The following is a 10483-nucleotide window of genomic DNA, read 5'->3' as shown; positions in this document are numbered from 1 at the left end:
CTGGTTTAAAAGGAAACATATTTATGGTACTAATTTTAAAAATAAAATAAAAGTCAAAGAAGAAACCCCAAAAATCCCATTTATATCAGTAGCCAGAGAAAACTACTATTAGCATATTAATGTACAACTTTACAGATCTTTGTGTATGCAGGCATATGAAAATGTTGGTTCTTTACAGATATTAGTATACGCATGCATTTGAGAATGTTGGTATTTTTTAAAAAATTGATTCACATTCTTTTTTATAATGTTATATTTTTCATTTAATTCCAGGAGATCAGGCATCTTTGTCTGCTTTGTTCACTGATGTATCCTAGAGACTGACACATGGTAGGTTACCAATAATTATTTGTTGAGCTTACTAGTACAGTATGACTTTTATTCACGTATCAGTAAATAGTCTTTGAAACCATGATATTTAGTGGCTGCATAACAGTCCACTGAGCAGTGCATTGTAATCTGTGTAAGAAACACACTATTGCTGGAAATTAAGATTATTTCAACATTTTTATACATACAATTATCAAAACACCTCTTGTGCACACTCCTTTTTTGTACAGTTTTGATAGTTTGAAATAAACTAAAAAGCTAAAAATATTAAAAATTCCCTATTCTAAAAAGGCTTCCAAAAGTTCAATTAATTTATACCTCTCTTTTATGGAAATGGTATTCTCCATTTCCTTAGGTGGACCTTCTCTTTGATATTCTCATCCAGATGGTGTTGGAGGGATTGGTACTATCTAGGAAACCATTTTCCAGGCCAGAGTGATGGACCCGTGACTTAACTCAGGTCATTGAGGCAAGAAATTTTTTCTTTTTCAGAACTATTGGGAAGGTCATTCTCTTAACTTGATGGAAAGGAGGAAGATTACAGCTAAGGGAACTGCTAGCAGTTTGGGGGTATATGTGGTGCCAACTGTAAGATACAGTGGACACCATAGAAAGCAGAGAGACAAAAAGAACTTGGATTTTTATATACTCCAACCAGGCATCACTTGAAGCTTGACCTAATTTTGAACTTTTTAGGTACCAGAGCCAAAAAAAGTCCCTCTTTTCCCGGTATGCGGAAAGTTTTCTATTAGCTGTAATATAAATATTCTGATACGATGAGTGTCTCTCACAGTGTGTATATGATCATCAGCACAATTTGATTGTTCTATTATGTTCTAGTTCCTTGTGAGGCATTTCAACCACTTGGGCCCATGAGATGTATCAGTATCCTTTTGTTTGTTTTTATATAAACTTTTATTTTGGAATAATTTTAGATTTCCACAAAAGTTGCAAAGACATTGCTGAGACTTCCTGTATGTCCTTCCCTCTTCTTTCCCTAATATCACCATCACATGTAACCATGGTACATTTGTCAGAACTAAGAAATAAACATTGGTACAGTACTATTAACTATAGACTCTATTTGGATTTCAGCAGTTTTTCCATGAATATCCTTTTTCTGTTCCAGGATTCAATCCAAGTTATACTTAGAACAATTATCCTTGTTAGTACAATCCTCTCTGAAGATATTCAAATTCATATAATCCGTTTTTACTAGCCTTAATCAATCAAGACGTACACGGTGCTGTTATACTTAACGTTAAGCAAATTTAAGAAAGAACTCCATGGGGTAATACTTCCATTATTTTTGTTTTTACAATCTATAATACTGCTCAGTAAATATCCAGAATGATACAGAGAAGAATAATTCAGTCTGGTCATCCATAAGTAGGCAAATTCTATGTTGTGGGTACAAGATGCATAAGATAATTTTTGAAGTCTCTTCCAAACTTGCATTCACTTTAGAATTAGAAAGGCTGATCTTTAAATACTAGAACATATACTAGCTGTGTATGGTCTTGGATAAGTTATCTAAAAATTGTCTTTGGCTTCCTTGTTTGTAAACTCACTTTATTAGGCATTCCAAACTTAACATGCTTAACTAGAAACATTTGACTCCTTCTCCCTTTCTCCTCTCTGCTCCCTGTGCTTCAAATTGCACCCCCCTCACACTTCTTAGTAAACAGTGTCATCTTCCATTCTACTGGCAACCTAGTCCAAGACACAAGTGTCATCCCTCATTTCTTTCTTCTTCACCCTGTCACATTTGATCCATCCACAGATGCTCTCAGCTGACTCTTCAAGTAATACCTCGAATTGATCAATTTCTCTTTGTCCACTCTTACAATCCTACTTCTTTGGATTACTGCAGTAGCTCCCTAATTATCTTTTCTGATTCTACTTCTACCCTTAGAACCCATTCACCACACTGTATTGGAATAATATTTTTTAAACGTAAGTCATACCTTGGTTCCCTTTTTTGATTAAACATTTCCAATGGCTTCTCACTTCACTTAAAATAAAATCTAATCTCCTTGTTGCTGCCAGCAAGAGATGACAAGATTGGGGTCCTGACTACCCCACCTTTATCGCATATGCTCCAGCTACACTGGCTTTGGGTTTGTTTCTCAAACATGCGCTGCTTGCTGCAGCCCTAGGCCCTCATGTCCTGCTGTTGTCTCTGCTGGAAGACGTTTCCCTTAGACCACTTCAAGGCTCTATTTTTCTTATTAAGATCACTTCCAGCTAAAAAAGACCCTTCCAATTTAAAATTTTAGTGGTGTATATTTATGTATTTATTTTCTCTTTGTCCATTTTCTGCCTCTAGAGTGTAAACTCTCCATGAGAGCAGGAAATGGGACCATATTCATCAGTATCCTTGGTGCTAGTATGGTGAGCAAGACCTAATAGGTGTCCAATGAATGCTTATTTGTTAACTGAGGAATAAAAGATAAAGTGATATCAGCTTAGCTATTTGAGAACCATCCTGGGGAAGTTGAGAGGAGACAAAGGAGAGAAAATAGAACTTAAAAATACATACGTATATATCTTTGGTTATATATGTATTTATATATATTACATATGACTTATATCTCTATCTCTGTCTCTCTCTGTGTCTCTGTCTCTCTCTGTGTCTCTGTCTCTATCTCTGTCTCTGTCATCTGCAGAGAGAAGAGACTTGCCTGATAGATTTTGCATAACAGATCCGAAATTACCTAAATTCCTACCTCATGGCTAATTAATGGCCTTCCCTTCTGTGGGGAGACTCACATTTTCCAAGATTGTATCAGTTGTGGACAAACAAGTAAATTGCCAGTGACTCAGTTTCGGGAGCCACTCTTTGTTAATCTGGGATTAGGGAGGTGTGTCTGTAAAAGGAAAAAATTTCATACTTTTAACATTGTGGGTTTTTGGTTAGCTCAAGCATCTGTGGTTAGGTCCAGTGCTCCAAAAATATAATTAGAATACTGCAGTCCTTACAGTAACATTCATTCTAGGTAGCAGTCATAATGGAATATATAGTTGCAATGTTTTATCCAAAATATATTTTGGGTGTTATTTATTTCTTTTGTGGAAAATTTTTTATGTTCTATTACGTACTAAAATTTTTAATATATAAAACTGAATATCATTCCTCACTAATTAATTATTGACTTATATCCTGCAACATTCCAAAAGAGGTTTAGTGCTAGTTACTGCTGCTATTATATCCCTCAAAGATACCCCCCGCAAACACACACACACACAAATGTATAGGTGTACATATAGGGAAGTTTATGATTTTTAGTGGAAAGTCAGTTTGAAAGTTAATGGTTATAGACAGAGTTGCAAGTTGTAGCTAATGGCTTCTGATAATCTGAAAATGGTATTATCACAGTGGGCATCTTTAATATATTTTTGTAACTCATAGTGTTTGAGACAGCGTAAGATAATGAGAGGATGCTGGTCTAAAATCTTCTGCCTCATAAGGTGGGATAGCATGTGCTAATAAAGGAAACATTTTCTGCAAATAAAAACTACAATGAGATATCACCTCATACCAGTTAGAATGGTTATCATCAATAAGACAAGTGAAAATAAGTGTTGGAGACGCTGTGGAGAAAAAGGAACCCTCATACACTCTTGGTGGGAATGCAGATTGGTGCAACTGCTATGGAAGGCAGTGTGGAGGTTCCTCAAAAAATTAAGAATAGAATTACCATATGACCCACCAAGCCCTCTCCTGGGTATATACCCAAATAATCTGAAAACATTTGTCCTTAAAGATATATGTAGTCCAGTGTTCACTGCAACTTTATTTACGGTGGCCAAGACATGGAAACAACCAAAGTGTCTTTCGATAGATGATTAGATAAAGAAGTTGTGGTATATATACACAATGGAATGCTATTCTGCCATAAGAAAAGATGCAATTTTGCCATTTATGACATCATGGATGGATCTTGAGATAATTATGCTAAGTGAAATAAGTTACACAGAAAAGTTGAGAACCATAAGATTTCACTGATATGTGGTATGTAAAACTGAAAACAACAACAGAACAAGAAAAACAAATGAAGAAACAAAAACTCATAGACATAGACAATAGTTTAGTGGTTACCAGGGGGTGAGGGGGGAGGGGATTGGTAGATGACAGTAAACGAAATCAAACATATGGTGATGGAAGGAGAACTGACTCTGGGTGGTGAACACACAATGTGATATATAGATGATGTATTACAGAATTGTATACTTGAAACCTGTGTAACTTTACTAACTATTGCCATCCCAATAAACTTTAATTTAAAAAAAAAGAAACATTTTCTAATTACTATATGTGCTATCACCCCACACTGTAGTTCATAGGGTAGTGATTTGTCTCCTGTAAAGCAGGAGATTTGGCTTCTCTTTGCTTTACCTTTGAATGCTTCTTACTATGTTTATAGAGAACTGAAGTTACACTGCTACAGTCCTAAAGATCCCAGAAAGTAAGTTAATCCAGTCAAAGGGTAAATTAATCCAGTCAAAGGGTCACACACACACACACACACACACACGAAAACAAGCCAACTAACCAACCAGCCAACCAACCAACCAACAGTCCAGAGGATTCTCCCCTCGGACACTAAAAAGTATATAGCAGGTCCTCGAATAACATAATTTTGTTAAACTTTGTTTTATTTTAACACTGAGTGAGGGAAGATGAGGAATTGATCCCTGGCCAAGGCCACTGTCTATGTGAAGTTAATCTTACTTGTTTTTATTCCTCTTTCTTAAATGTACGTAGAGCTCACATTTATTTCACTGTTTAATATTAGAAGTATTTTGGGTCTTTATTTAGGAGTTTGGTGGGTTTTGTGACCAGAAACACACCATAGGAATTTAACTGTTGTGTATATCAATTAGCCTATGGTAAATTTGTTTCCATTATTCGTTGTTTCTGAGCCCCTAATGATGATGTTAAGTGAGGATATAGTTTACCACCTTGTTGCCTCTGGAGCCCACATGAATACAGTAGAACTCTGAGGGCTGTGCATAGGAGTGGCAGGATATGAACTTCTCAGATGACAATGGCTCATGGTTGGAACTGATTATGAGAGAGAAGAGAACATTGAGGAGCAGGGACGGGGGGATTTGCTGTATATGCCAGAACAAAGTGACTCTTCAAAGAGGTGGAAAGTGATATTTGAATTAGACCAATAATGAATCCATTAAAATCCAAGTTGACATAAATCAATACTAAGCCTTCGTTACTTAGAAATTTAATCATAAGAAGAGAAATTAAAGCCAAGATGAGCGTGCCAAAGGAAACTGAAAAACGATTGGGAAACCTACATTTCTTTTGGCTTCTTTAAGGATTTTTTTACTAGTTTCTGGCTCTGTATTACCAAATAAGCATGTCAACATACTATTTAATGCTTAGAACTCTATGTTGTCTAAGTTGTCTGGTTAATAAATTGAGATTCCATTTACTGAATTTACATTCCAAGAAAATGATCAATGATGATGAGTAAAAGGAGTACTTTAACATTAATCTTCACAGAAGAGAACTTACATATTTTGGACAGGAAATTGTTTGTTTGTTTAATGTTTGACTTTTAATTGGCACCACTCAAAGATGGATCTTGGCGGTTGAGAGTCAAGAAAGAACAGGCAAAGACCAAAGCTAGAGGTGACGTTTGAGTTTCCAAAGGAGGCAGTCTTCGAGATGACGTTTTTTCAGATATTCTTATTAATAACCTACAGCTTCTCCTGGAAGTAGCCTCCTCCATCAAGCTCAGAAGTAACTCTCTGTGTTCTTTTCTTCTGCAGGAATGACATCTTGAAAATGTACCCTGCATCATAAGCTCTACTTCCCAAGCTCCCATTCACTGTTCAGCCTGCAGCACTCTGACATCGGCCTGACAGCCGACTGACAGGACTGTCTCTAAGGTCACACGTGACCTCTTGAAGATCAAATCCGGACAGTGCTTGTAAAAATGTATTGCATAGGACTTTCTGCTCCATTTGACAATCAAGAACTTTGTACTTATTGAAACTTTTCCTTAGTTTCTACTCTCCATTCTTCTCCTGCCTGTCTGATCACTCTTTCTCAGTCACCTTCCCTCTTATGCTAAAATGTTGGTGTTTCCCAAGCTACTGGATTGGACCTTATTCTCTTTGAACTTTATATACCTTTCCTGGATGGCTTCTTTGCTTATATTGTCAGCTCTCCACAGATGTCTTTTAAACGCGTGGTCTAATGCAACTCTTTTTCCTGAAATCACCACTAGAATTTCTGACTGCTTTTCAGATATTTGCACATGAACACAGGTTTTCGCCCACTATCTGAAAGTAGAGCATCCTATTAAACCTTTGGGAAGACCAAATGATGTAAAGCAAAGAAGCAATTACCATTAATTTATACAGAAATATTTTTTAACATTCCCAGACCTCCAAAATAATCTACCAAATCATAAGAAATGACACACAAAACCTAACATATCATGCACATGATAGTAAAAGTATGAATGCAGAAAATAAATCAAGATAAAGCACAGGTGCTCACAGACACAGGTCAAAGCTCTGGCAGCTTTATGCTGAAAGGCTGAGTGTAGTTCCCGGGAAGGAGCTGACGGGGCCATTCTCGCAGCTTGGGGACGTGCTGCCTCTATAATGGCTCAGCTCTTTGCAAAGTAAATGCTGAATACTGTTTTCACTTTTCACCTTTTTTTTTTTTTTAAGTAAAAATCTTCTTCAGATTTCTTTTCATTAGCAAAAACACGAACTAATGTAGGTCCTTTGTAAAAGCCAAGTGGAAAAGTGGGGCACACCTGTATTACACGGATCCTCAGCACAACTTGTTTTTCATAGAATGTATCATTCTTACATCAGGCCCTCAAACACGTTCCCCTTCTTTAATTTCTAATTTTATTAGATATTCGGTGACTCAATCAGTTTCCCAAGCCTGAAAGCTAGGGACAGAGCACTTGTTTCCTTTCACCTTCTACATCCCATCTGTCATTAAATCATGATGATTCTACGTCCTATCTTTCCCTCTGTATTAAAAAAATAATAATTATACAATTAATACACAATAATTATTTAAAATTATGCAATCCAGAAATATGAGCAATAAAGAGAGAAAATGCTTCAATCTCTCTTGTCCATAAATCCCAGCCTCCACAAGGAAACTTTCTACATTCCAAAGAAATAGCTTCCCATCAGCTAGCTTTTGGGAATAGGGCTTTCCACACCCACAGCATGATCTACTCTGGAGAAGACAAGCTCAGGGAGGTAGATTACATAACACTGAATACTCTATTGAGGTTTGTGTCTGAGATAAGCCAAGCATGATATAAAAAGGTGACCATAGGCTTCAGGTGGCCAAGTTGAGTTGATGATGAGAGGATGGGAGGGTAGTCCTAGCCTGATAGAGAGGTGGTACAGCCAGAGGGGGGCTAAATAGGGCCTTCTGAAGGTCAGGGGCCAGGGCTGGTATCCTGATTGCCTGAAGGTAATACTTATTCCTAGTGGAGTTCCAGGTTTAATTTGAATTAATTCAGAAATTGAGTAAGCCTGAGACAGTAGATCATTTAATTTTTTATTCATCAAATATTTGAGTTGTCCTTATAAACTGTATCTTATGCATGTGCTGAAGAAACAACTGGTAAACATGACCCAGCTCCTGTCTTCAAAGAGTGCTCATTCATACAGAGCATCTTCCTGTTTCATGTACGTCTTCAGTAATGTGACCATACAAACAGCTATTCACATATTAACATGGATAATTTAGTGGTGGTTATATTTCTATAAATATTCTAAATAAATGTTGTATTGCTCATATCAGGATAACATTTTGTAATTATTATAGAGTTTGAAATAAACCTATAGTCTATTGTTATTCCCACATCAATTTGATCTTCAAGTTACGTGAGTCTGGGCTTCATTATGATTGCTGAGGTCCATTTTTTAGAGTGCACTGCCCTCTGGTGGTTAAAATACAGGGTTTTGTTTTGTGTTTGGTTTGGTTTTAGTTTACTCCTGAAGAGGAAAGACCCAAGTCTTTTCTTTGCTGATAAGGTTTTTGACACTCTGAATTTTCTCATTAGTATTTATTTTTACATTTATTATTGTTCTTTTGAACAAAGTACCATTATTTTTGTTAAAATCATACATAATAACTACCTTGTGGAGAGTTTTTAACAGTAGTCTGAGAATCCCCAAATCAATTCCAATGAGATTTAGGGAGAAAAACCTCGTTAAAAAAATGTGTTGTTTTTTTTTTAATTTGTCAGAAAAAAAATAAGCATAAAAGAACGGTCCAGGAACAGGAATGCTTCACCTAAAGAAAGGGAACCTCTCAATAAAACATCAATACAAAGATATTATAAAACAAAAGATATTGTACAGATACTGTAATTTTAAAAGGTGGTATACATTTTTTTTTTCAGGAATAATCAGATAGGAGCAATCAGGATGTTGAAAGTCCTGATTACACAGAGACAATCAGGAATCATGTAAACTCCAATCATCATATTTCAATCTACACTCCAAAGGGAGGAACAGGTAAGGATTAACCTACCTGACAATGAAAAAAAAGGTGGTATATCATTAAAATAGAAAGATAAATGACACAAAACCAAAAAAATAGAGATAGTCATAATTTTTTTTAGCACTATAATGTAGCATGTCAAGGCTCTTGGTCTATTTATCAAATGATACTAGAATAACTTGTTGATTATAAAAACAAATCTAAATTTATACCTCACAGCTTAGATTAAAACGTTATCTTGATGTATTGAAATTTAAACAAAAAAATGGAACAAGGAAAACTATAGATAAATATTGATGTTATCATAGGTTGTTAATAGCCTTTAGTATGATACCAAAGAAATCAAAAGGAAATATTTTATAGGTTTGATTACAAAATATATATATATTTCTACATATATAAATGTATATAAAAACATATACATATATGATGAATAACAGAGTGGATGACATTAAAAAACAAACATAAAATTGAACAAATGATAATATATGATACATAAAAGTACTATATAACATGCTATATAAAGAGCTTACACACTCATAGAATGTTGGAGAAGTAAACACCAATTCATAAAGTATTGTTAAAGGTAAGTGAACAAAAAAGTGCTCTTTCCATTTTGTAATTAAGAAATGCAAATAAAAATAGCAATGCAAGATTGTTTGTCACATAGTAGATTGACCAAGAAGGAAGAATTGACAAATTGCTGAGGCATGGTTGGGTATTAGGAATCTCATATACTAGTGATGAAGTATAAAGTAATATAACCTTTTTGGAAGGTAGTCATTATGTGTTACCGTGTAAAATGTGAACATACTTTAAACATAGTAAGTCCAATTATAATAATTTTCTAAGAAGACAGTCACAAAACTGGGCAAAGATATAAACTTTTAAAGTATTTATGAAACTGGTCAAATTGTGTGTTGTCTTTGTTTTTATTTTCATGTTTTTGTCCATTAATCCGAATTCCCTTTATTATTTCAACAAATTTTTATTGAGTGTCCACTAAGTGTCTAGCATAGTAATAAATGCTAAAGATACAATGAACAAGACAGACTCAGCCTCTGACTTTGGAGAGTTTTCTTTATTATTTTAAAAATCAGAATAAAGCAATATATTTATTTAAACTTTCTTTGGCAAATAACTTTAAATGATTAAACAGCTTCATGTTTGTAGAATATTGACACTATTAAACTTACAAAGCATGAAAAGTCTCTCCATACTATGATCAGTCGATTTTTATAGGTTGTGTTACAATTATGTATGTATATGCATGCTATTTCTCCTCTGAATCGTAAGAGCCTTTAAAGCATTAACCATTATGGCATTAACCATTATCACTGTTTTGCCAAGAGTTTTCATATAGAACTTGCTTAATATGCTTTGGGGATGAGATAAAAACCAAAAATAGAAAACAATTTTGATTTAAGAACAAAGGAATCTTGACAAATAGTAATTCAGATTTTACTTTAGTGTTAACTCCAAATGCCTATCAACTAGAAATTGTGTACCCCAGGTTCTGCTGTCAATTAGTTCTTTCTCTCTCTCTAAAAAAAATAAATAAATGAAAAAAAATCTGTAAACCTTAATCTTGTAGCTAATGTTATAATTTATGGTCTGGGATGGTCTTACATTTCTCAC

The 10483-nt window shown here is 34.9% G+C and overlaps 1 long non-coding RNA gene and 1 other non-coding gene across 2 annotated transcripts; one reads left to right on the top strand and one right to left on the bottom strand.

The window, feature by feature from the left end:
- Positions 1-255: 255 nt before the first annotated feature.
- On the top strand, positions 256-8822 carry LOC141571874 (uncharacterized). Its single transcript, XR_012496929.1, has 3 exons — positions 256-330; positions 6124-6284; positions 8745-8822. It is a non-coding gene; the product is annotated as an uncharacterized LOC141571874 (long non-coding RNA).
- LOC141571960 (U8 small nucleolar RNA) lies at positions 8750-8882 on the bottom strand. The gene has a single exon (XR_012496994.1). It is a non-coding gene; the product is annotated as a U8 small nucleolar RNA (small nucleolar RNA).
- Between the last annotated feature and the right edge of the window lie 1601 nt (positions 8883-10483).

The sequence above is a fragment of the Rhinolophus sinicus genome, linkage group LG05 (assembly GCF_036562045.2).
Source record: "Rhinolophus sinicus isolate RSC01 linkage group LG05, ASM3656204v1, whole genome shotgun sequence".
NCBI classification, from domain to species: domain Eukaryota; kingdom Metazoa; phylum Chordata; class Mammalia; order Chiroptera; family Rhinolophidae; genus Rhinolophus; species Rhinolophus sinicus.
The sequence above is the reverse complement of the archived record's forward strand: the minus strand, read 5'-3'. Positions and strand labels throughout refer to the sequence as shown.